This window comes from Triturus cristatus, chromosome 11 (genome assembly GCF_964204655.1).
Source record: "Triturus cristatus chromosome 11, aTriCri1.1, whole genome shotgun sequence".
NCBI lineage: Eukaryota > Metazoa > Chordata > Amphibia > Caudata > Salamandridae > Triturus > Triturus cristatus.
The window spans coordinates 112,468,253-112,492,121 of NC_140594.1; the positions used below are offsets into that span (position 1 = coordinate 112,468,253).

At 51.4% G+C, this 23,869-nt stretch overlaps 1 protein-coding gene across 1 annotated transcript in view; it reads right to left on the reverse strand.

Annotated features, from left to right (window-relative positions):
* LOC146783444 (coiled-coil domain-containing protein 74B-like) overlaps positions 1-23,380 on the reverse strand; it is a 353,886-nt gene extending 330,506 nt beyond the window's left edge. Inside the window, exon 1 of the mRNA XM_085633242.1 lies at positions 23,352-23,380. The gene's annotated coding sequence lies outside the window, so the exon portion shown is untranslated. The remainder of the gene's footprint in view (positions 1-23,351) is intronic.
* Between the last annotated feature and the right edge of the window lie 489 nt (positions 23,381-23,869).

Sequence of the window (23,869 nt, forward strand, 5' to 3'; positions counted from 1 at the left end):
GGTTTCGGAGGGGGTCTAAATTCAATGAGTAGCTATTGGGTGGAGCGAGGTTCGGGCTGGCCGGGCGGACCTTTCATGGAATTCGCTGGCCTGGCGAGAGTAGGGTTGGGGGAGAAGGGGAAGGTTTTGTATGATGCTAGCTGCCATGATGGGAGTGGGGCAGCACACGTTTCCTCGCAGTGTTTATGGGGGGGCGACAGGCACTCTGCATGTTGGGGGAGGCGGGCGGTTTTAGTCCCGTTCTGCAGGGAAGCAGGGAGGGTGGGGCATGTTGTGGGATTGAATTTGTTGGGGGGTTGTTATGCATTGTTTTTCTGCAGCAGTCTTACACGATACCTTTTTTCAGGGCAGGGCACGAACTAGTTACCTATTGACTCTTGGTCTCCTCTCCGTCACAATCAGATGGGGCGGGGGGCGGCGGGTGTTGTCACTGAGGGTGTTTGCTATGGTAACCCTGTATGGGGATCACTCCGACCGTCCCAGTATGTTGCTATTACGACTATACGCCAATGGCTCAGAGACTTAGTTTAATGACCTGGAACGTTAACGGGCTGGGCGATAAAATTAAGCGGAGCATAGTGCAACAATACATACACCGACATCGTATAGATGCAGTGCTGCTCCAAGAAACACATCTCATAGGCAACTCCTGTCAGGCCCTGGACCGGAAGGGGTACCGTATGATTGCCCACTCGGGCTTTACGTCGGGCTCTAGAGGGGTGGGGATCCTCCTGAGAAAGGGCTGCCCCTATGTGGTTCACACAACTCATACCGAGCCCCAGGGTAGATACGTTGTCTGCTCAGGCAGTTAGGAAGGGAAGGCCCTCAACTTGCTCTCGGTATATGCGCCGCCGGGCCTTCAGCGCCAGACCCTGGCGGATGTTAGGACGTTTCTACTGACCCTTCCGGAGGGTGCTGTGGTTATGGGCGGCGACTTTAACCTGACGATGGACGACACGGTAGACCGTACCCCACCCCGAGGGAGTGATCCGCGGGGCTCACAACGGAGCAATTTCGCGGACGCATTCGGCCTGGTGGACATTTGGAGATGGTCACACCCCCGAGACACGCTTTACACTTTTCAAACCGGAGTACACGGAAGTCACTCACGGCTTGATTACCTGTTCACACACGCGCAAGATATTCATAACTTCACAGATTCTTCGAGCTTGGCACGGGGGATTTTCGATCACTCCCCAGTCATATCTTATTTTGGTGCCAGTCTCAAGCGACAACCTGGTCCCATCCGGATTCAGCCGTGGTTGCTGAAAATCCCGCACATCAGAGATTCCTTGCGCCACGACACTGATTGCTATTTTGAGGAAAATGAGGGGTCGGTGGCTTCGGCGGTCACATTATGGGGCGCCTACAGGGCGGTTATCAATGGGAGAGCGTTGTCCCTGATGGTGGGACACAAAACTGAATGCAGACGGCGTGTTTGCGAGCTAGAGGCGGATATACTTCAGCTCGAGCAAGGGACTGCACACACCTCCGCCCACGAGGCCCAACACCTACTAGAAGTCAAGAGACGAGATTATAAACAACTGCTCTATGAGGAAGCCAGTCGACGAACCCTCATCACCCGGCACAGAATTTATGAGCTGGGGGAACGCACGGGTAAATTGCTGGCATGGCTGGAGCGTAAAGAATTGGCGGCGCGATGGGTGGGAGCGATCAAAGGGCCGGATGAGGTGTTGCTCACAGACCCTCAAAATATCGCTGAAGCGTTTGCTCATTATTACGAGCAAATATATACTCCGCCGCAGGACTCGCAGGCACGTTGGGCGACAGACCTCCTCGCCACCATTGATGTGCGATGTCTCTCCCAGCAAGAACAAGAGACTCTGGAGTCAGATATCTCACTAGAGGAAATTCAGATAGCCATCCGGGATACCCGCTCCGGAAAGGCCATGGGTCCCAACGGAATGCCGACAGAATTCATGAAAAATATGGCTCTGAAATTGGCACCACACCTGCTAAATTTGTATAAGGAGTGCTATGAGACCGACACCCTTCCGGCCGAAATCCGCACTGCCACAATAGTGGTGATCCGTAAACCCGGCAAACCAGCGGATGAATGTGCATCGTACAGGCCCATCTCCCTGATCGCAGTGGAGGCCAAAATTCTGGCTAAGCTGCTGGCCAATCGACTGCTCCCATATCTCACGGCCCTGATCCACCCGGACCAGTCGGGTTTCATGCTGGGCCGTAACACCACACGTAATCTGCGTCGAGTCCATGGGGCCCTGGGTCGGGCGACTACACTCCAAGAGGACGCACTATTGCTAGCGCTCGATGCCAAGATGGCGTTTGATACAGTGGCATGGGAGTATCTCTTTGCTGTCATAACCCGTGTGGGGTTGGGCCCTCGACTGATAGGATGGATTTGACTGCTATATACCTTGCCCACGGCTAGTGTATCAGTCAATAACCACCGTTCGACCTCCTTTTCCCTCGGTCGTGGCACGAGACATGGCTGCCCCCTGTCGCCGCTCCTCTTTGCCCTGGCACTAGAGCCACTAGCGGTCTGGATCCGAAAGGACCCAGAAATCAGGGGCCTTAAATGGACAGCAGATCATGAAGACCGCATCTCGCTATATGCGGACGATATTTTACTGTACCTGGCCTCCCCCGCGCGATCGATCCGTCGGGTACTACATATCTTTCATATATTTCGGGCCCACTCCGGATACCAGATCAACTGGTCCAAATCCCAGATATATCCACTTCGGAGTGCTCCGCCGCTTAGCCCCAGGGGATACGATATACCGGTGGCGCTACAGGGTTTCCAATATCTGGGCGTTTTTATAACATTGGATACAACACTATTCTATGAGCGAAACCTAGAAGGCCCATTGCAGCGGTTCAAATCTGACGTGCTCCATTGGAAAATGCTGCCCCTTACACTCCTGGGCCGGGCAGCCCTTTTCAAGATGCTAGCCCTCCCCCGTTTCCTCTACGCCCTTCAGAATACGCCTATCCCGGTCCCAGAAGCCTATTTCTTAAAGATCGACGCTACATTGCGGGGATTGTTGTGGGACACCGGACCGCCGCGCATTGCAATGCAAAAACTGACTATGGGCTGGTACGACGGTGGGATTGGACTGCCGGACCTACGCCTTTATTATCAGGCAACACAACTGATCGCGATCAATCAGTGGGTATTCGGGGCGCAGGATGACCCTAGCTTCTGAACCGACCGATGGCTCATGGGGAAGGGAGGATATAACAGGGCCTTATACTCGAACCCGAAGAAATTAGGTCTGACTGGCCCCACGGCCAGAACGGTGGAAACCTGGCATCTTCTCCAGAAGCGAATGGTGTAGTATGGCGGCTGACTAAGGCCACTCCGCTCTGGGAACCGGATTGTCTGGGACGGCTGAGCACCTGTGAGGGGTTCGATAAGTGGGATCTTATTGGCATTTCTACAGTGGGGGACATATGGGTTAAAGGCAGGAAGGCCCTTTGCGGAGCTTCAACTTAAATACCAGCTTGCCCCCTCTGAGCATTACTGCTATCTACAAATAAGCCATGCTATCGACTGCGTACTACCCGCTGAGACTCCCCTTCCAGCCTACTCGCCCTTGGAAGATAGATTATTGCTAGATCCAATGGACCACAGGGCCATATCCTTAACATATAAAAAGTTAATCAATAACCGAGCTGACGTAATGCAGAAAGTACGGGCCAGGTGGGAGACGGATGTGGGCGAAATGATGGACGAGGAATGGGGAGATGCGCTTGCCTCCCCTCGGGAGGTGGCGATACCGATGCGGCTCCGCCTGGTTCAGCTCAAAGTTTTGCATCGTGTATATTTTTATGCAACCTTATTGTGTAAACTAGGTAGGCGTCCCGATGAGCTCTGCCTTCGGAATTGTCCTCATGTAGGCACATTCGCACACATTTTGTGGGCCTGCCCCCCCATACAACACTATTGGACAGAAGTCACCCGTCAGATGGCGCGGGCTACCGGTAAGTCGTTTGTCCCCTCCCCTCAGTTATGCCTCCTTAATGTGTGGGATGATACTGACCTTACCCAAGCGGAGCAGGAATGGGCGGCGCTAGGTTGGGCCATAGTTAAAAGAAATATTGCCCAGAAATGGGGGGTAGCCGCCGTGCCATCGTCGAGCGCCTGGGCCAAAGACATGGATTTATCGATGGTGGCGGGGAAAACAGTTTATAAGGGTCGAGGTTGCCCCAAAAAATGGGACCACAAATGGGGAAGGTGGAATAAATATCGGGGGGACATCTGCATTTCTCCCAAGCTGCTGGCCAATCGACTGCTCCCATATCTCACGGCCCTGATCCACCCGGACCAGTCGGGTTTCATGCTGGGCCGTAACACCACACGTAATCTGCGTCGAGTCCATGGGGCCCTGGGTCGGGCGGCTACACTCCAAGAGGACGCACTATTGCTAGCGCTCGATGCCAATATGGCGTTTGATACGGTGGCGTGGGAGTATCTCTTTGCTGTCATAACCCGTGTGGGGTTGGGCCCTCGACTGATAGGATGGATTTGACTGCTATATACCTTGCCTACGGCTAGTGTATCAGTCAATAACCACCGTTCGACCTCCTTTTCCCTCGGTCGTGGCACGAGACATGGCTGCCCCCTGTCGCCGCTCCTCTTTGCCCTGGCACTAGAGCCACTAGCGGTCTGGATCCGAAAGGACCCAGAAATCAGGGGCCTTAAATGGACAGCAGATCATGAAGACCGCATCTCGCTATATGCGGACGATATTTTACTGTACCTGGCCTCCCCCGCGCGATCGATCCGTCGGGTACTACATATCTTTCATATATTTCGGGCCCACTCCGGATACCAGATCAACTGGTCCAAATCCCAGATATATCCACTTCGGAGTGCTCCGCCGCTTAGCCCCAGGGGATACGATATACCGGTGGCGCTACAGGGTTTCCAATATCTGGGCGTTTTTATAACATTGGATACAACACTATTCTATGAGCGAAACCTAGAAGGCCCATTGCAGCGGTTCAAATCTGACGTGCTCCATTGGAAAACGCTGCCCCTTACACTCCTGGGCCGGGCAGCCCTTTTCAAGATGCTAGCCCTCCCCCGTTTCCTCTACGCCCTTCAGAATACGCCTATCCCGGTCCCAGAAGCCTATTTCTTAAAGATCGACGCTACATTGCGGGGATTGTTGTGGGACACCGGACCGCCGCGCATTGCAATGCAAAAACTGACTATGGGCTGGTACGACGGTGGGATTGGACTGCCGGACCTACGCCTTTATTATCAGGCAACACAACTGATCGCGATCAATCAGTGGGTATTCGGGGCGCAGGATGACCCTAGCTTCTGAACCGACCGATGGCTCATGGGGAAGGGAGGATATAACAGGGCCTTATACTCGAACCCGAAGAAATGAGGTCTGACTGGCCCCACGGCCAGAACGGTGGAAACCTGGCATCTTCTCCAGAAGCGAATGGGGTGGTATGGCGGCTGACTAAGGCCACTCCGCTCTGGGAACCGGATTGTCTGGGACGGCTGAGCACCTGTGAGGGGTTCCATAAGTGGGATCTTATTGGCATTTCTACAGTGGGGGACATATGGGTTAAAGGCAGGAAGGCGACCTTTGCGGAGCTTCAACTTAAATACCAGCTTGCCCCCTCTGAGCATTACTGCTATCTACAAATAAGCCATGCTATCGACTGCGTACTACCCGCTGAGACTCCCCTTCCAGCCTACTCGCCCTTGGAAGATAGATTATTGCTAGATCCAATGGACCACAGGGCCATATCCTTAACATATAAAAAGTTAATCAATAACCGAGCTGACGTAATGCAGAAAGTACGGGCCAGGTGGGAGACGGATGTGGGCGAAATGATGGACGAGGAATGGGGAGATGCGCTTGCCTCCCCTCGGGAGGTGGCGATACCGATGCGGCTCCGCCTGGTTCAGCTCAAAGTTTTGCATCGTGTATATTTTGATGCGACCTTATTGTGTAAACTAGGTAGGCGTCCCGATGAGCTCTGCCTTCGGAATTGTCCTCATGTAGGCACATTCGCACACATTTTGTGGGCCTGCCCCCCCATACAACACTATTGGACAGAAGTCACCCGTCAGATGGCGCGGGCTACCGGTAAGTCGTTTGTCCCCTCCCCTCAGTTATGCCTCCTTAATGTGTGGGATGATACTGACCTTACCCAAGCGGAGCAGGAATGGGCGGCGCTAGGTTGGGCCATAGTTAAAAGAAATATTGCCCAGAAATGGGGGGTAGCCGCCGTGCCATCGTCGAGCGCCTGGGCCAAAGACATGGATTTATCGATGGTGGCGGGGAAAACAGTTTATAAGGGTCGAGGTTGCCCCAAAAAATGGGACCACAAATGGGGAAGGTGGAATAAATATCGGGGGGACATCTGCATTTCTCCCACGGTAGAACTCCGACGAGAGAGACGGGCCCTACTTGACGACTTAGGTGTGGGTGGGTTGTCCGGAGCTCCTGGAGAAACCTAATCATACACTGTGTGGGTTGGCGCCTCCCGGGTCCTAATCTGTTCAGCGAATCGCCTGTACACTGTTTTATGCTTGGTTTGTCTCTATGCTAAATACCCTTGATGTGATGCTTGTCGTCTCTGATGCCCTTACATGCACCCTGTATGAATAAGTACTGCTTAAGTATCACGACTGCTGTAACTGCTGCGGATTTTACTGTTAATAAAATGTTATTTAAAAAAAAAAAGGGAGTACCTTTCAAATGGTCTGAAGAGACGGAAGAGGCCTTCAATCCCTTGAAGAAAAGTTTCACCTCAGTTCCTAATCTCCTACATGCCGATCCTTCAGACCATTTTATGTGGAAACAGATGCGTCTGAGTTGGCGATTGGAGGGGTTTTATCTCAAGGACACAGAACAGCAGGACAATAGCATCCAGTGGCCTATCACTCCCAGAAACTAAATCCAGCAGAAGAGAATTACACAATAACCGAAAATGAACAATTAGCAATCAAAGATGCCTTTAAGGAGTGGTGACACTATTTACTGGGGGTGAGATACACTGTAGCAGTATTCACTGACCATAGGAACCTGAAGTTCTTGAGATCAGCTAGAACCCTCACACCAAGGCAACTTAGATGGTCATTATACTTTGCGGACTATGATTTCATAATCACCTATAGGCCTGTAAATATAAATGGGAAGGGAGATGCCTTATCAAGACTGGACATGAAGAATCAGAAGCTACCAGTTGAAAATCAGAAAATAATTCCTGAAGAAAAAAATCATAGGAGCAGTTCTCCATGAAACTACTGAGGAACAAGTAATTCAATCCTTGAGATCTGAAGAAATTATGGAATGGGCGACTCAACAGCCAAAAAGAGAAGTTCGAAACCAACTACCTTATCAAGACGGAAAATTATATTTGCCCACCAAAGAACTACAGAATCGAGCCTTGCTGGAATGTCATGACAGTGTTTTGGCAGGACATAAAGTAATCTTAAAGACAAGATTAAACAAAAGTTTTGGTGGCTGCAAATGAATAAAGATATTCGCCATATGTAAGCAGCTGCACTATCTGTGTTCGGAGAAAGTCAGAAAGAGATGCTCCCAGAGGGTTATTACACCCCTTACCCACATCACCATACCCTTGGCATACCATGTCTTTAGACCTCATAGTAGACCTGCCTTCTAGTCAGGGATATATAGTTTGTGTAGACACCTTTACTAAAATTACATATTTTATTTTTATGTTCCTACAGCTAAGGAATTAACACAGCAATTTAATTGACACATAATTGGACTTCATGGTGTGCTAAAAATTGGTGTCACAGACAAGGGAACCCAGTTTGTACCTAAATTCTGGAGTGCTTATACAAGTGGATTACATATTGAGAACCGATATTCAACTAGTTTCCACCCAGAGACGGATGGACAACCTCAAAGGACTAATCAAGAGTTAGTACAATACCTTAGGCTGTTTTTGTTAGATCACAAGAGAGTCTGTGGACAGCAGAATTTGACATACCTCTTAACACTTCCAAAAACCACTAAAATTCATCCAATTTTCATGTCTCCTTATTAAAAAAGGTTCAACCAGGTTTGAGGATCTGCCCCCCCCTGAACCATTGATGTTGGAAGGTGGACTAGAAGAATATGAGGTAAAAATAATTCTTGATTCTAAGAAAATTAAAGGTGAACTTTAGTACTTGGTAGATTGAAAGGGCTATGGACCAGAAGAAAGATCTTGAGAGAAACACAGTGATGTTTATGATCCACGTTTGGTTAAAGTCTTCCACAACAAGATTCCAACCAACCCACAATTGGAGGAACCCTCTGAAAGAGGAGGTACTGTCTGGATCCTTAGGAGGATTCCTGCTTGTGATGCTGTATTGGACAGTACAATTATGCGTTAGCCGACGGTTCGGTGACAAAGGAGAGTTGGGACTAAAAACTGGATATTGAGCTGGCAGCGCCAGACACTCAAGATGTCTGCCAGCTAAACTCTCCTCTCTATGCATTAGTTTTTAGGTCTCGCCTGAGCTATCTCGTAAGCGATGCTCTGCAAGACATTTAGTACGTGGGTTTAGAAAGTGCTACCCACATTTTTGTGCTGGCGACAAGCTACAGTGCACGATGGCCCCCCTCCCTTCTTGCCCAGCCATCTGCCTTTCCTGCACCATCCTTCAGCCCCATCTCCGCCCCTCCCCCGCTGCTGCGCGCATCGCAATCGCAATCACTTTCGCTTTGAGAGTGATCGCGATGACTATACGTTTTTTCTCTCCAAAAGCCGTGCCAAGCCCGTGAATGCGATCGCGATGACTATAGGTTTTTTTTCTTCAAAAGCCATGCCAAGCCCGTGAATTGTGCGCTCTTTAGTTATAAAACGTGCCCGAGCCTTGCTGTGTTGTGGTAATCCATGCCGCAGTAATGGGGGATTTGTGAGGGGATTATTTATTGTTCGCAGCTGGCGCAGGGATGCCCTCTCACAGCATAGGCCGCTGACGTTTGTCGGAATCTCTTCTCGTGTTTTCATGTATGTATTTGTCCTATAAAGCCCGGAGAGTGCCCAAGTACGCAGAAGTGACATGAAGACGGGGCGGAGCCTCTCCCATACACGTGACGAACATATCAGAAAAACACCCACTTTTCACGCAGTGTTCTTTTTACCAAGCGTGTTGAGAGTGGCGTAGCATAGGGGTCACTGTGCCAGGGGCTGTAAAGCGAGCAAGGAATATGGGCCCCCATCTCTCATTTTTGTAGTAAAACTGCTGTACCATTTGGTCCTGGCGCCATTTCACCTGCTTCACTATGGATAGCTAGGCCTCTGTGTGCTGAGGTACGGCTTTGGATCTAATGCCGACTATTGTCGTCATACAGGCAGGCCTGCTGCCTTACTTTTGTGTAAAATGTGCCCACCTCTCTCTTATCCCACCCACAACTGCCGCCTGCTTGGCAGCTTTTTGAGGGGTGGGGATGCGATGTTCTCAGGATTCTAGGGAACATAGCAGTCCATGCCATCTGACTTTAAAAACTGGCAGTATTGAGAATAAGAGTCGGTGTGCTCTAGGTATATAGCCGAATGACTCTCATGGTGTGATGTTGGAGCTAAAGGAACTGGCAGTGTGCTGTGCAGAGTCCCCGGTACTTTCGAGGTGTGAGTTACCCAGATATATCTGTAGAAGGCACTTATTTTTATAGACTATAGCAGGGTGAAGGTTAGCAGAGTAACCTTCACCCTGCTCGGGCCCCTGCGCCTCTTAAGTAGCAGGGCTGCTCCGGGCCTGCACCTCTCTAAACTTATGCTAGTTCTGCCTCTCAGCAGTGACACTGCCTGCCCCCTGGGACTGCTCTGAAATGATGAGGCTCGGCCTCTGCAGCTGCACTCATTAACTCGATGCCACCTGCACTTCTCTGCACTGGTGCACCTTGAAATCTCGCTGCCCCCGTGATTCTGGGCCTTTTTTTGCCTTCTGTCCCCTTCGTTGCCCCCGTGATTCTGTGCTTCTTTCTCCTGTCCCCTTCGCTGCCCCCGTGATTCTGTGCCTTTTTCTCCTTCTGTCCCCTTCACTGCCCCTGTGATTCTGTGCCTTTTTTCTCCTTTTGTCCCCCTCGCTGCCCCTGTGATTCTGTGCCTTTTTAGGTCTCGCTGAGCCAAAGGCTCGAAGAGACATTTTATATGTGGGATTTTCAAAGTGCTACCCACAGTCTTTTGGCTGGCCTAAACCTTGAGTGCACGATCACATGCATGTGCACAGCTGCTCCCACTCCCCCCCCCTTCTCTATAGCTTTCTTTCACTTTAGCTGCTTTGACCCTTGCATTCCCCAATCCCTTCTCACCCAGCCCTTTGATGCTCTGCTCGATTACTTTCACTTTCGCCGCCTTGATGTTTGATTTTTTTTTATAGGTACAGAAATAACAGCCCCGTTAAGTTACTTTAAGCTTCTGTGTTCACACACGTCATAACACTGCAAAAAACAAACAAATGTCGGCGATGATTTCAAAGCTTTTTGTTAAGCTCGTAGGTAGAGAAATAACAGCCCCGTTAAGTTACTTTAAGCTTCTGTGTTCACACACGTCATAACACTGCAAAAAACAAACAAATGTCGGCGATGATTTCAAAGCTTTTTGTTAAGCTCGGACCGCGCTTGTTTTTGTAGGTATAGAAATAACAGCCCCGTAAAGTTGCTTTAAGCTTTTATGTTCACACACGTCGTAACGCTGCAAAAAATAAACAAAAGTCGGCGATGATTTCAAAGCTTTGTGTTAAAAACTAAGGCACTTTGCTTGTAGGTGTGTACCCCTCCAACTAACTTTGAAGTTCAAAAGACACCGAGGTTTCCGTAATTATGCATGCGCTGCTTCGAGCACTTCAGTAGTTATAGGAACTGGTGTAAGGCTGTTCTGCCGGGTCTCCATGCAATGTGGGAGTCTCGTAATGTGTGCAAAGATATGTGTCGCTCAATAGATCAGAAAGTTGCAAAACAATATTTACACATCTGTGTCAAGGAATTATCTTAGAAGCATCTCGAGCCGTCGCGAAATGAGGCTTCTCACCTCTTTCTTCTACCTTCAGGATAGCGCGTTGCTAGGGATCCGGTTTCAGTTGCAGCGCACAGTTTAGAGAGATATCCGTCATTAACAGGCTGCTAGGTACAGAGTGTACTGCTTGCTACATCCTGACCAAACGGCTGTACATGGAAATGAATTTCAAAGCAAATGCAAGGAATGCTGCTTTATTAGAGAAAGCAACGGACAAGAAGGACGATAGACTTAAAATAAAAATGTATCTAAGTACAGTGTTAAATAAGTGATTGCCATGTGAATAAATAAACAAATAAATGCAACGCTGCAAGTCGGCGATGATTTCAGAACTTTGTGTTAAGCTCGGACCGCGCTTGTTTGAGTGTAGGACGAGGTCGAGTCACACTTTGGGCTAGTATAGCACACTGATTGCTTTGTTGACAGTCTCGTAGCGCTGTACATAAAGCTGTTGCTCCCGCTGACCATGCTCCTCCGCTTCCTCCCTGGTCTACACCATACATGTATATGCGTGTCTCTAGATCCTTGCTTTATTTATTTGCAATTTTATATAGCGCAAACTCGACCCAAAGGTATTGGAGCGCTTTACGTGACTTTCAGTTACATTAGACAAGGTCGCATTTATTTTTGAGGCACAGGGAGATTAAATGATTTCCTCGGATCAGGACGCCGAGACTAGAACCTGTGACCGCAGTTCCAAGGTAGACAGCGCTGGCCGTGACGCCACATCCCTCTCCCAGTGCCTCTCTGGAGCAGCTATGACGTCAGGCCCCTACTTACCTCACCCACCCCCAATTTACATTGTGATGCAAACCCCGGCGAAAGAAACCACCATTTACGAGCCCGAAACTTGCTAAACTCAATGCTGGGAGCCGCTGTTGGTGTCCTCTTACAGCTCATAAAGGAGGGCGGGATGAGTGTAGGACGAGGTTGAGTCACACTTTGTGCTAGTATAGCACACTAATTGCTTTGTTGACGGTCTCGTAGCGATGTACATAAAGCTGTTGCTCCCGCTAACCCTGCTCCTCCGCCCCCGCCCTGGTCTGCCAGTTCCACCATATACGTATATGCGTGTCTCTAGGTCCTTGCTTTATATATTTGCAATTTTATATGGTGCGAACTCGACCCGAAGGTATTGGAGCGCTTTACGTGAGTTTCAGTTACATTAGACAAGGTCGCATTTATTTTTTAGGCACAGGGAGATTAAATGATTTCCTCGGATCAGGATGCCGAGTCTAGAACCTGCGACCACAGTTCCAAGGTAGACCGCGCTGGCCGTGACGCCACATCCCTCTCCCAGTGCCTCTCTGGAGCAGCTATGACATCACTATACGTGTGACACCTTGAACTCGTTTCTAGCAATTATAATGCTCTAGGACGAATGTTTACCTAAAGTGCATAGAAATTCACTCCGTCTTTAATACATTCACATCTCTCTTTAATTTGCTACATATTGTGATATCCCAATTTTTGAATACCTCTGGTAACATCCCATCAGATTTTTGTCAAACATTCCAGTACAATTTTGTTTGTATCTGTAATCTTTTATCGTAAGGATAAGTCTGTCATTTTCAAGAAATCTTCTGCATATGCACAAGGTTAAAATAAGCATGTATGGTGAGAAAAGCACCAAGTAGGAAAGCGTCGAACCCGTATCAAATTGAAAAGAGAAGAGAAAATAGATGAACATACTGAATTACCTCATATCACTGTTTTCCCACTCTGTCATTGGGCTTTCCTAATGCATCTACGAGCCCAACATGCATGTTTCAAACATGTGGCATCAGGGCTTTAAGTGGAGTGAAAAAATGAGGGGGGCTCTCAAAGGGGTGTGGCCAATGTATTTAAGGGTGTGGCTTAAAAAAACTATCTGTAGTTAGCATAGTGTGCCGCCCGACCTGTATTTTTCTGTCATTACATCTAGATATAGGATATTTCGACGCCTCGTCAGGAGTAGTACGCGCTACATAAATGCAATTATAATTACAATACTACGAGTAACATCATACCTACAACAAGTCAGGACGCTTGGCTTTGTCAATGTTTGTTAGTTGCATAAGATATATAAGCAGCAATTATGGCTTGTAAATTAGTGAAAAAACTTCCACTTAAAGCCCTGGTGACACCACCACAACAATGTTGCTGCTCCTGAGTTTCAAAAACAGAAGGGAAATCCCGAGAGAAAATGACGCTCTTTAAAGGATTTCCCTTCCCCCTACAACGCTCACCTGCCAAGACATGATGCCATAACTTCTCCACTAGTAAGAAGTGAGTAGTGTGAGCAGGCGCACATCGATGTGCCTGCTTTCACTACAGTCTGGAAAAAAATGGATCGCCTGTGCCACGGCACAAAACAGAGCCCGAAAGAGACCTGTTTCGAGGCCTCCTTTAAAAAAGCATTTGCAATGCAATAGGTCTCGCATTTACGCGAGATTAAGCTATTGGCATTGTAAATGATGATGCCTTTTATTTATGTTTGAAAAACGAAAACACAAATAAAAGGCATTGTTATTTGCAATGTGAATAGCTCAAACTCGCTTAAATGCGAGACCTATTGCATTGTAAATGCTTGTTTCTACTTCTGTCCACTTCGCTTTCACCAGGCACACACACCACCAGCCATCAGGGCACAATTTCTACAGGCACAAACACCACCAGCCATCAGTGCTCGCTTCCACCAGGCACACACCACCGGACATCAGTGCACGCTTTCACCAGGCACACACACACCACCAGCCGTCCGTGCACGCTTTCACCAGGCACACACACACCACCAGCTGTCAGTGCACGCTTTCACCAGACACACACACATCACCAGCCGTCAGTGCACGCTTTCACCAGGCACACACCACCAGCCGTCAGTGCACGCTTTCACAAGGCACACACACCACCAGCCGTCAGTGCACGCTTCCACCATGCACACACACCACAAGCCGGCAATGCACACTTCCACCAGGCACACACACCACCAGCCATCAGTGCACAATTTCTACCGGCACACACACCACCAGCCATCAGTGCACACATCAATTGTTAACGCATCCACAATTAACTATTGTAGCAATCGCAGTATGGCGCACTTTACTTTTAAACATATTCATCTAAAGCGCAGCATGCCACCATTGCTACAAAAATAAATACACATTTTTTGGGCCTACAATTTATAGACTTTGGTTGCAATTGGGGTTGTAATATTTAGCAATGCCAATAGCTCAAACTTAATTAATGCGAGACCTATTGGCTATGCCAATGCTTGTTTTCCTTCCAACAGCAATTGAAATATGAAGCGCGTGCTGTAAATGAAATGTGCACTTCACCTGTGAAACTGAAGAAGAAGGATCCCTGTAGACTCTGTTACAGTTAGCGCTCTAGCCTTTGGCTAGAGCGCAATGAGGAATGTGTAGTTTGCGCTCACGTCGACGGACGTGAGCGCGTGTATAAAATAAAGGGGCGGGCGAACGAGTTCAGTTCACACCCGGCTAATGACCTGTGTCTGTGTGAGTTACTGCGCGCTGCTGGCGCTAGGCCCCACGCACGTGGCGCGCCCCCACCCAGTATGCCCCATGACCCTGATGCATGGTAGAACCACAGATTACAACACTGGCGACGAGGTGGGCCCCCAGCCCACCCCCCTTCCTACACTGCTCTCCGAGGCTACAGGCAGCCCAGCAGCTCCCCCACGGAACAGCTGCTGTTACCGGAGACGACCTGCCTGGAGGTCACGAGGCCACACCACCAGCTGACGGAGCAGCAGAAGGCCTGCAGGCCTGAAGAGTGCATCGCCCAGCAAGGCGGCGCGGCGCGCGACAGGATAAAGGTGGACAAGTTTGCTGAGGAGGTCAGTGGTCACGACATTAGTGCACCGGGCACGTGGTTCTTGCGCCACGATGAGCGACACGGAGCAACAGGACCAAGCCAGAGCGCTACCCCATCACCCCCCGACAGGGGTCCTGCCCCAATTCAGCGAAGCCGCTGACCCCACGACGGCTGCCCCGCGCTGGCAAACCTGGCTGGGCAGACTGGAGAACTATTTCATTGGTTCGAGGGAGACGGACGGGGCGGTGAAGAGGTCCCTCCTGCTCCACTACGCGGGGGAGGAAGTATACCTCCTTTTCAAACACCTGCCTAACACGGGGAACCCGGATGACTACGCAGCGGCGGTGGCAGCTCTAAATGCACATTTCAACCCGCAGGTCAACCCGGACTATGAGCACTTCAAACTCCGCCAACCGAGGCAGCGCGAAGGGGAGTCGGTGGACGCTTTCCATGCACGGTTAAGAGCCCTCGCAGACACGCACCTCGTAGGTGACAGGGCCAAAGAAGAAATTAGGGCGCAATTGATACTTGGGACCCGGAGCAAGACGCTTCGCGGACTGATACTCCGCAGGCCCAACATCCCGATGAACGACATCCTAGTCCTAGCCAGGATGCATGATCTGTCGGCGGCACGGGCAGAGGAAATGGACCAGGCCCTAGTAAAGGGGATAGAAAAACAAGTGGAGGTGAAGACAGAAAAGGCGGATGCGGTGCGGACAAGAGAAAGGCCTCAGAGACCCCGAGACCGGCGGCCCCCAGCCCAGACCCGGCTATGGCTGCGGGTACGAAAATCACCCGCTCAAAACATGCCCAGCCAGAGGGAAGGTGTGCACAAACTGTGGGATTGAAAATCACTTCGCGTCAGTCAGCCGGAGGAAGACACAGAAGGGCGGAAGCAAGTGGGATAAGCCGCAGAGAAAGCTGGTAAGAGCTCTCGCACACATCACTGTCATCCCAACCGCCGCCCAGGTATGAGAAAGCCAGGGGCCACCAGGACTCGAGCACCGAGTCTGATGATAGCGAAGAAACGTACTTCATATCCTTCACAAAAGCCCTGAAAAGTACCAGGCGATCGCAGCCGCGATGCGACCTACTGATAGCAGGAACGGAAGTCAACGCGGTGATAGACACAGGTGCGTCCGTGACAGTAATGGGCGTACAGCAGTACAACCGTCTCAGGCCGAGACCGGAGCTCCGACAGTCCAAGGCCAAGATCTACGCCTATGGGAGCGACACACCGGTACCGCTAAAAGGGAAGATGACGGTGGCGGTGAGTGCAGAAAACGCAGAAATAGTGATTGACATTCACGTCATTAACCAGGAGGTGGACACTCTACTCAGCGGTCATGCAGCCGAGGACCTCGGGCTGATCGCGTTCCTCAGGAAGATCCAGGACAAGCAAGCCGAAGACCTGCTGAATACTTTCAAGGGCCTCTTCTCAGGGCTAGGGAAGATCAAGAGGCCACCGGTACATCTTCACATCGACCCTGCGGTGGCACCGACGGCCCTCAGGCACAGGCGGATACCATTCCACCTACGGCCGCTGGTGGAGGAGGAACTTCAAAGTTTGGAAGAGCAAGGAGTGATCGAGAAGGTGACCGGACCCACGCTGTGGGTATCACCCATGGTGATCGCAGAGAAGCCCCGCCAACCGGGGAAAATCCGTTTATGCATAGATATGCGGCTGCCAAACAAAGCTATCAAGCGCGAGAGACACATCACACCGACTATGGATGACATTGTGTCTGATTTAAACGGAGCTCGGTGGTTCTCCAAACTAGACTTGAACGCAGGATACCACCAGCTCACCTTGGCAAAGGAAAACCGATACATTACTACGTTCAGCACGCACCTAGGACTGAGGAGATACAAACGCCTGAATTTCGGAATCTCCTCGGCAGCAGAGATTTTCCAAAATACCATCAAAGACATCCTGCTCGGACTACCTGGTGTCTTAAACGTGAGTGACGACATCCTCATCTACTCCAAGACGGTGGAAGAACACTATCGGCATGTCCGCGCCACACTGTCCTGCCCCAATTCCTGCCCCAATTCCTGCCCCAATTCAGCGAAGCCGCTGACCCCACGACGGCTGCCCCGCGCTGGCAAACCTGGCTGGGCAGACTGGAGAACTATTTCATTGGTTCGAGGGAGACGGACGGGGCGGTGAAGAGGTCCCTCCTGCTCCACTACGCGGGGGAGGAAGTATACCTCCTTTTCAAACACCTGCCTAACACGGGGAACCCGGATGACTACGCAGCGGCGGTGGCATCTCTAAATGAACATTTCGACCTGCAGGTCAACCCGGACTATGAGCACTTCAAACTCCGCCAACCGAGACAGCGCGAAGGGGAGTCGGTGGACGCTTTCCATGCACGGTTAAAAGCCCTCGCAGACACACACCTCGTAGGTGACAGGGCCAAAGAAGAAATTAGGGCGCAATTGATACTTGGGACCCGGAGCAAGACGCTTCGCGGACTGATACTCCGCAGGCCCAACATCCCGATGAACGACATCCTAGTCCTAGCCAGGATGCATGATCTGTCGGCGGCACGGGCAGAGGAAATGGACCAGGCCCTAGTAAAGGGGATAGAAAAACAAGTGGAGGTGAAGACAGAAAAGGCGGATGCGGTGCGGACAAGAGAAAGGCCTCAGAGACCCCGAGACCGGCGGCCCCCAGCCCAGACCCGGCTATGTGGGTACTGCGGGTACGAAGATCACCCGCTCAAAACATGCCCAGCCAGAGGGAAGGTGTGCACAAACTGTGGGATTGAAAATCACTTTGCGTCAGTCAGCCGGAGGAAGACACAGAAGGGCGGAAGCAAGTGGGATAAGCCGCAGAGAAAGCTGGTAAGACAGCTCTCGCACACATCACTGTCATCCCAACCGCCGCCCAGGTATGAGAAAGCCAGGGGCCACCAGGACTCGAGCACCGAGTCTGATGATAGCGAAGAAACGTACTGCAAAAGCCCTGAAAAGTACCAGGCGACCGCAGCCGCGATGCGACCTACTGATAGCAGGAACGGAAGTCAACCCGGTGATAGACACAGGTGCGTCCATGACAGTAATGGGCGTACAGCAGTACAACCGTCTCAGGCCGAGACCGGAGCTCCGACAGTCCAAGGCCAAGATCTACGCCTATGGGAGCGACACGCCGTTACCGCTAAAAGGGAAGATGACGGTGGCGGTGAGTGCAGAAAACGCAGAAATAGTGATTGACATTCACGTCATTGACCAGGAGGTGGACACTCTACTCAGCGGTCATGCAGCCGAGGACCTCGGGCTGATCGCGTTCCTCAGGAAGATCCAGGACAAGCAAGCCGAAGACCTGCTGGATACTTTCAAGGGCCTCTTCTCAGGGCTAGGGAAGATCAAGAGGCCACCGGTACATCTTCACATCGACCCTGCGGTGGCACCGACGGCCCTCAGGCACAGGCGGATACCATTCCACCTACGGCCGCTGGTGGAGGAGTAACTTCAAAGTTTGGAAGAGCAAGGAGTGATCGAGAAGGTGACCGGACCCACGCCGTGGGTATCACCCATGGTGATCGCAGAGAAGCCCCGCCAACCGGGAAAAATCCGTTTATGCATAGATATGCGGCTGCCAAACAAAGCTATCAAGCGCGAGAGACACATCACACCGACTATGGATGACATTGTGTCTGATTTAAACAGAGCTCGGTGGTTCTCCAAACTAGACTTGAACGCAGGATACCACCAGCTCACCTTGGCAAAGGAAAACCGATACATTACTACGTTCAGCACGCACCTAGGACTGAGGAGATACAAACGCCTGAATTTCGGAATCTCCTCGGCAGCAGAGATTTTCCAAAATACCATCAAAGACATCCTGCTCGGACTACCTGGTGTCTTAAACGTGAGTGACGACATCCTCATCTACTCCAAGACGGTGGAAGAACACTATCGGCATGTCCGCGCCACACTGTCCTGCCCCAATTCCTGCCCCAATTCAGCGAAGCCGCTGACCCCACGACGGCTGCCCCGCGCTGGCAAACCTGGCTGGGCAGACTGGAGAACTATTTCATTGGTTCGAGGGAGACGGACGGGGCGGTGAAGAGGTCCCTCCTGCTCCACTACGCGGGGGAGGAAGTATACCTCCTTTTCAAACACCTGCCTAACACGGGGAACCCGGATGACTACGCAGCGGCGGTGGCAGCTCTAAATGCACATTTCGACCCGCAGGTCAACCCGGACTATGAGCACTTCAAACTCCGCCAACCGAGGCAGCGCGAAGGGGAGTCGGTGGACGCTTTCCATGCACGGTTAAGAGCCCTCGCAGACTCGCACCTCGTAGGTGACAGGGCCAAAGAAGAAATTAGGGCGCAATTGATACTTGGGACCCGGAGCAAGACGCTTCGCGGACTGATACTCCGCAGGCCCAACATCCCGATGAACGACATCCTAGTCCTAGCCAGGATGCATGATCTGTCGGCGGCATGGGCAGAGGAAATGGACCAGGCCCTAGTAAAGGGGATAGAAAAACAAGTGGAGGTGAAGACAGAAAAGGCGGATGCGGTGCGGACAAGAGAAAGGCCTCAGAGACCCCGAGACCGGCGGCCCCCAGCCCAGACCCGGCTATGTGGGTACTGCGGGTACGAAGATCACCCGCTCAAAACATGCCCAGCCAGAGGGAAGGTGTGCACAAACTGTGGGATTGAAAATCACTTCGCGTCAGTCAGCCGGAGGAAGACACAGAAGGGCGGAAGCAAGTGGGATAAGCCGCAGAGAAAGCTGGTAAGACAGCTCTCACACACATCACTGTCATCCCAACCGCCGCCCAGGTATGAGAAAGCCAGGGGCCACCAGGACTCGAGCACCGAGTCTGATGATAGCGAAGAAACGTACTTCATATCCTTCACAAAAGCCCTGAAAAGTACCAGGCGACCGCAGCCGCGATGCGACCTACTGATAGCAGGAACGGAAGTCAACGCGGTGATAGACACAGGTGCGTCCGTGACAGTAATGGGCGTACAGCAGTACAACCGTCTCAGGCCGAGACCGGAGCTCCGACAGTCCAAGGCCAAGATCTACGCCTATGGGAGCGACACGCCGTTACCGCTAAAAGGGAAGATGACGGTGGCGGTGAGTGCAGAAAACGCAGAAATAGTGATTGACATTCACGTCATTGACCAGGAGGTGGACACTCTACTCAGCGGTCATGCAGCCGAGGACCTCGGGCTGATCGCGTTCCTCAGGAAGATCCAGGACAAGCAAGCCGAAGACCTGCTGGATACTTTCAAGGGCCTCTTCTCAGGGCTAGGGAAGATCAAGAGGCCACCGGTACATCTTCACATCGACCCTGCGGTGGCACCGACGGCCCTCAGGCACAGGTGGATACCATTCCACCTACGGCCACTGGTGGAGGTTCAACTTCAAAGTTTGGAAGAGCAAGGAGTGATCGAGAAGGTGACCGGACCCACGCCGTGGGTATCACCAATGGTGATCGCAGAGAAGCCCCGCCAACCGGGGAAAATCCGTTTATGCATAGATATGCGGCTGCCAAACAAAGCTATCAAGCGCGAGAGACACATCACACCGACTATGGATGACATTGTGTCTGATTTAAACGGAGCTCGGTGGTTCTCCAAACTAGACTTGAACACAGGATACCACCAGCTCACCTTGGCAAAGGAAAACCGATACATTACTACGTTCAGCACGCACCTAGGACTGAGGAGATACAAACGCCTTAATTTCGGAATCTCCTCGGCAGCAGAGATTTTCCAAAATACCATCAAAGACATCCTGCTCGGACTACCTGGTGTCTTAAACGTGATTGACGACATCCTCATCTACTCCAAGACGGTGGAAGAACACTATCGGCATGTCCGCGCCACACTATCACGGCTGCAAGAACATTATGTCACCTTGCACCGGGAGAAGTGCCAACTGTTTCGACAAACCATCGAATTCTTCGGCTACGTCTTCACCAAAGAAGGCATCCAAGTGGATCCGCGGAAGTCCTACGCCATCAAAGCTGCCGCAGCTCCGGCATCGGTAGCGGAAGTCCGCAGCTTTCTGGGGATGGCCACTTACTGTGGGCGGTTCATCCCGAATTTGACCACTCTAGCCGAACCTCTCAGACACCTCACCAAGACCGAGATAATGTGGCGATGGACAGATGCCGAAGAGGCAGCGTTCAAGGCAATCAAGACAGCCCTTTTGGACCAGACCACACTGGTCTACTTTGACCCGAGCAAGAAGACGGAAGTCCTAGTGGACGCAAGCCCGGTAGGACTAGGCGCAGTCCTAATGTAAGAGCAGGAACCCGGGCAGTGGGCAGCCCTGGCGTACGCCAGCAAGGCCCTCACGGACACAGAAAAGCGCTATTCCCAAATCGAGCGCGAAGCCCTAGCCATTCGGTGGAGCTGCCGTCATTTCCATCTGTACGTGTGTGGACACCCATTCACGGTGGTGGTGGACCACCAGCCACTAGTGCCACTGTTCTGAAGGACGGCACCCCATCCTTCCCCACGAATAGAACGGTGGGCCATCAACCTTCAACAGTACCACCTGTGGAGAGTGCGTCACGAGCTAAGCGTGACTAGAGGAGGGCTCGTCATCCGAGGATCCAGAATAGTCATCCCGGCTGCCCTCAGGACCCGGGCCACGCAGCTGGCGCACAAAGGACACCAAGGAACAGAGAGAATGAAGGCCCGGATGAGGGAGAAAGTATGGTTCCCGAGCATGGACACCTACATAGACGACGCGGTTCGCAGCTGCCAGTCTTGCCAGTTGACCAGCGGAGCCCAACCGCCGGCTCCCATCATCACCGAGGAGCATGGGAAAGGCCCGTGGGAGAAGATCAGTGTGGACTTCGGGAGCCTACCAGACGGGCGAGTCACGCTAGTGATCATTGACAGCTACTCGAAGTACCCACTAGCGGAGGCGTTGCCGTCCACGGCCTTCGTGCACGTGGGCCCCGCCCTGGAAAAGGTATTCGGGATGTTTGGGTGCCCCGAAGAACTGCGGAGCGACAACGGGTCCCCATTTCAAGGACACGAGTTCGGAGAGCTCCTAAAGTCCCATGGCATACGCCATCGACGCATCACCCCGCAGTGGCCACAGGCCAATGAAGAGGTGGAAAGGCTCATGCGTACCATCAACAAAATACTGCGCATCGCCGTGTCGGAACAGTCAGACCCAGAACAAGAACTGCAGCGGTTTCTGGGGGAATACCGCAGCACCCCCCACTGCTCCACTCGTCAAGCACCTTGGGCCCTGAGGTTCAAAGGGGCTCGCCGAGACGGGCTACCAGTCACCCCAGGCTGGACAGCCCCGCCGTTCGACGCGGAGAGTGCGTTCCGGAGGCGCCAGGAGCGCAACGACAAAGTCAGCAAGGCGCGGAGGGCGGTGCCCAGGGAGGTCCACGTGGGGGACGTGGTGGTTCTACGAGAGCGGTGACCCGGAGGAAAGTTCAAGACTCGGTATGAACAGGGCTACTGGAGAGTAGTCGACCGGCACGGAACCATGGTGACAGCACGCCGGGGAGGCGAGCTGGTCACCCGGAACATCTCATGGTTCAAAGTGGTGAGGAGGCCGGCGGTCGACCATGAAGCTACAGTTGTGGGTGAAGAGCCTGACACAGGGGTTATTCCAGCGGGTGTGCCTAGCCCCGTCTCACCGGACCACCCAAGGGCCGGCCCAGATAATGCCGAACGCCCGGACAGCGGACCAGAGCAAGAGGCTGCACCAACGACCCAAGCCCCGACCCCTCGGGGAACTGCGAGGTATGGGCTAAGAGAAAACCCCAGGCCCAGCAGCCGATTGCAGGACTTTGCATGTCAAGTGGCGCCGCGAATTGAAGTTGGGACTTTTGTCAAGGACTAACTTGGAGAGGGATGTTACAGTTAGCGCTCTAGCCTTCGGCTAGAGCGCAATGAGGAATGCGTAGCTTGCGCTCACGTCGACGGACGTGAGCGCGTGTATAAAATAAAGGGGCGGGCGAACGAGTTCAGTTCGTGCCCGGCTAATGACCTATGTCTGTGTGAGTTACTGCGCGCTGCTGGCGCTAGGCCCCACGCACGGGGCGCGCCCCCACCCAGTATGCCCCATGACCCTGATGCATGGTAGAACCACAGATTACAACAGACTCCTGTCATCGCAAAAGTCAGTCAGGGTAGAAACGTTGTGACCCGTCGTATAGTTTGTCGATGGTTTATTAGTAAGGAGTTTGCTCAGTTTGGGAAAAGAGTAGTGTCTTGGTTTAAGAACGCCCACTTGAGGAGTAGCGTCTCTCTCTCGGAGCCAGTCTGTTCTCGATAGCACGAATTGAGGAGGAGAATTCCTGAGACGCTATCTAGAATAATGTCTGTTAACCTGTAATCTCCCTCATGGTTTGAATTCAATAATAAGCATTAGTTAAGGCAATTACAAAATAATAATAAAAGACAAAAAGAAAGAAAATTACTTACCTGAAATTTCGTTGTGTTGAGAATTACATGATTGAGAAAAGAAATTAAAAGAGAAATTTGCCAGTCAAGCAGAAAGAAAGAAAAGAAAAATATTGCGCTTACCTGCAGAAGCATTCCTCTCCTGCCTCAACTCTGACTGGACTCCTGGGTCATGCAAGTACTTCCTGTGGAAAGAAAATACTTTAAACATTAATATATTTTAAATGTCATTAGAGTTCAGCATAAGAAAAATCTGTATTCCACTATGCTATGTAGAAGAAGGAACAAAAGAGAAAATTGGAATCCAGTCACATATATAGAAGAGGAGCAATAGCCAAAAAAAGTTTAGGTATATTTCTTAAATGTTAATAAGGATAGTGATTAAAGTATAGCCAATCTAGATGGGTAGGATAACATATCATTTTGTTGTATTTTCTTTTAGTTCCATTACTTCAAGGAGGGCTACCAGTATTGCTTAGTTGTGGATACGCAGAGAGCCTTCAAAGGAGGAACCACTGTAGCTGTCTCTTCTTTTTCTCCCCATCCCCTTTCCCCACTAGGAGCACCTCTGTCCTTGTGTGACAGTATATTTGAGAGCAGTTGGTGTTCTTGGAGGGGCATTGGAAAAGGTAATCATTCTG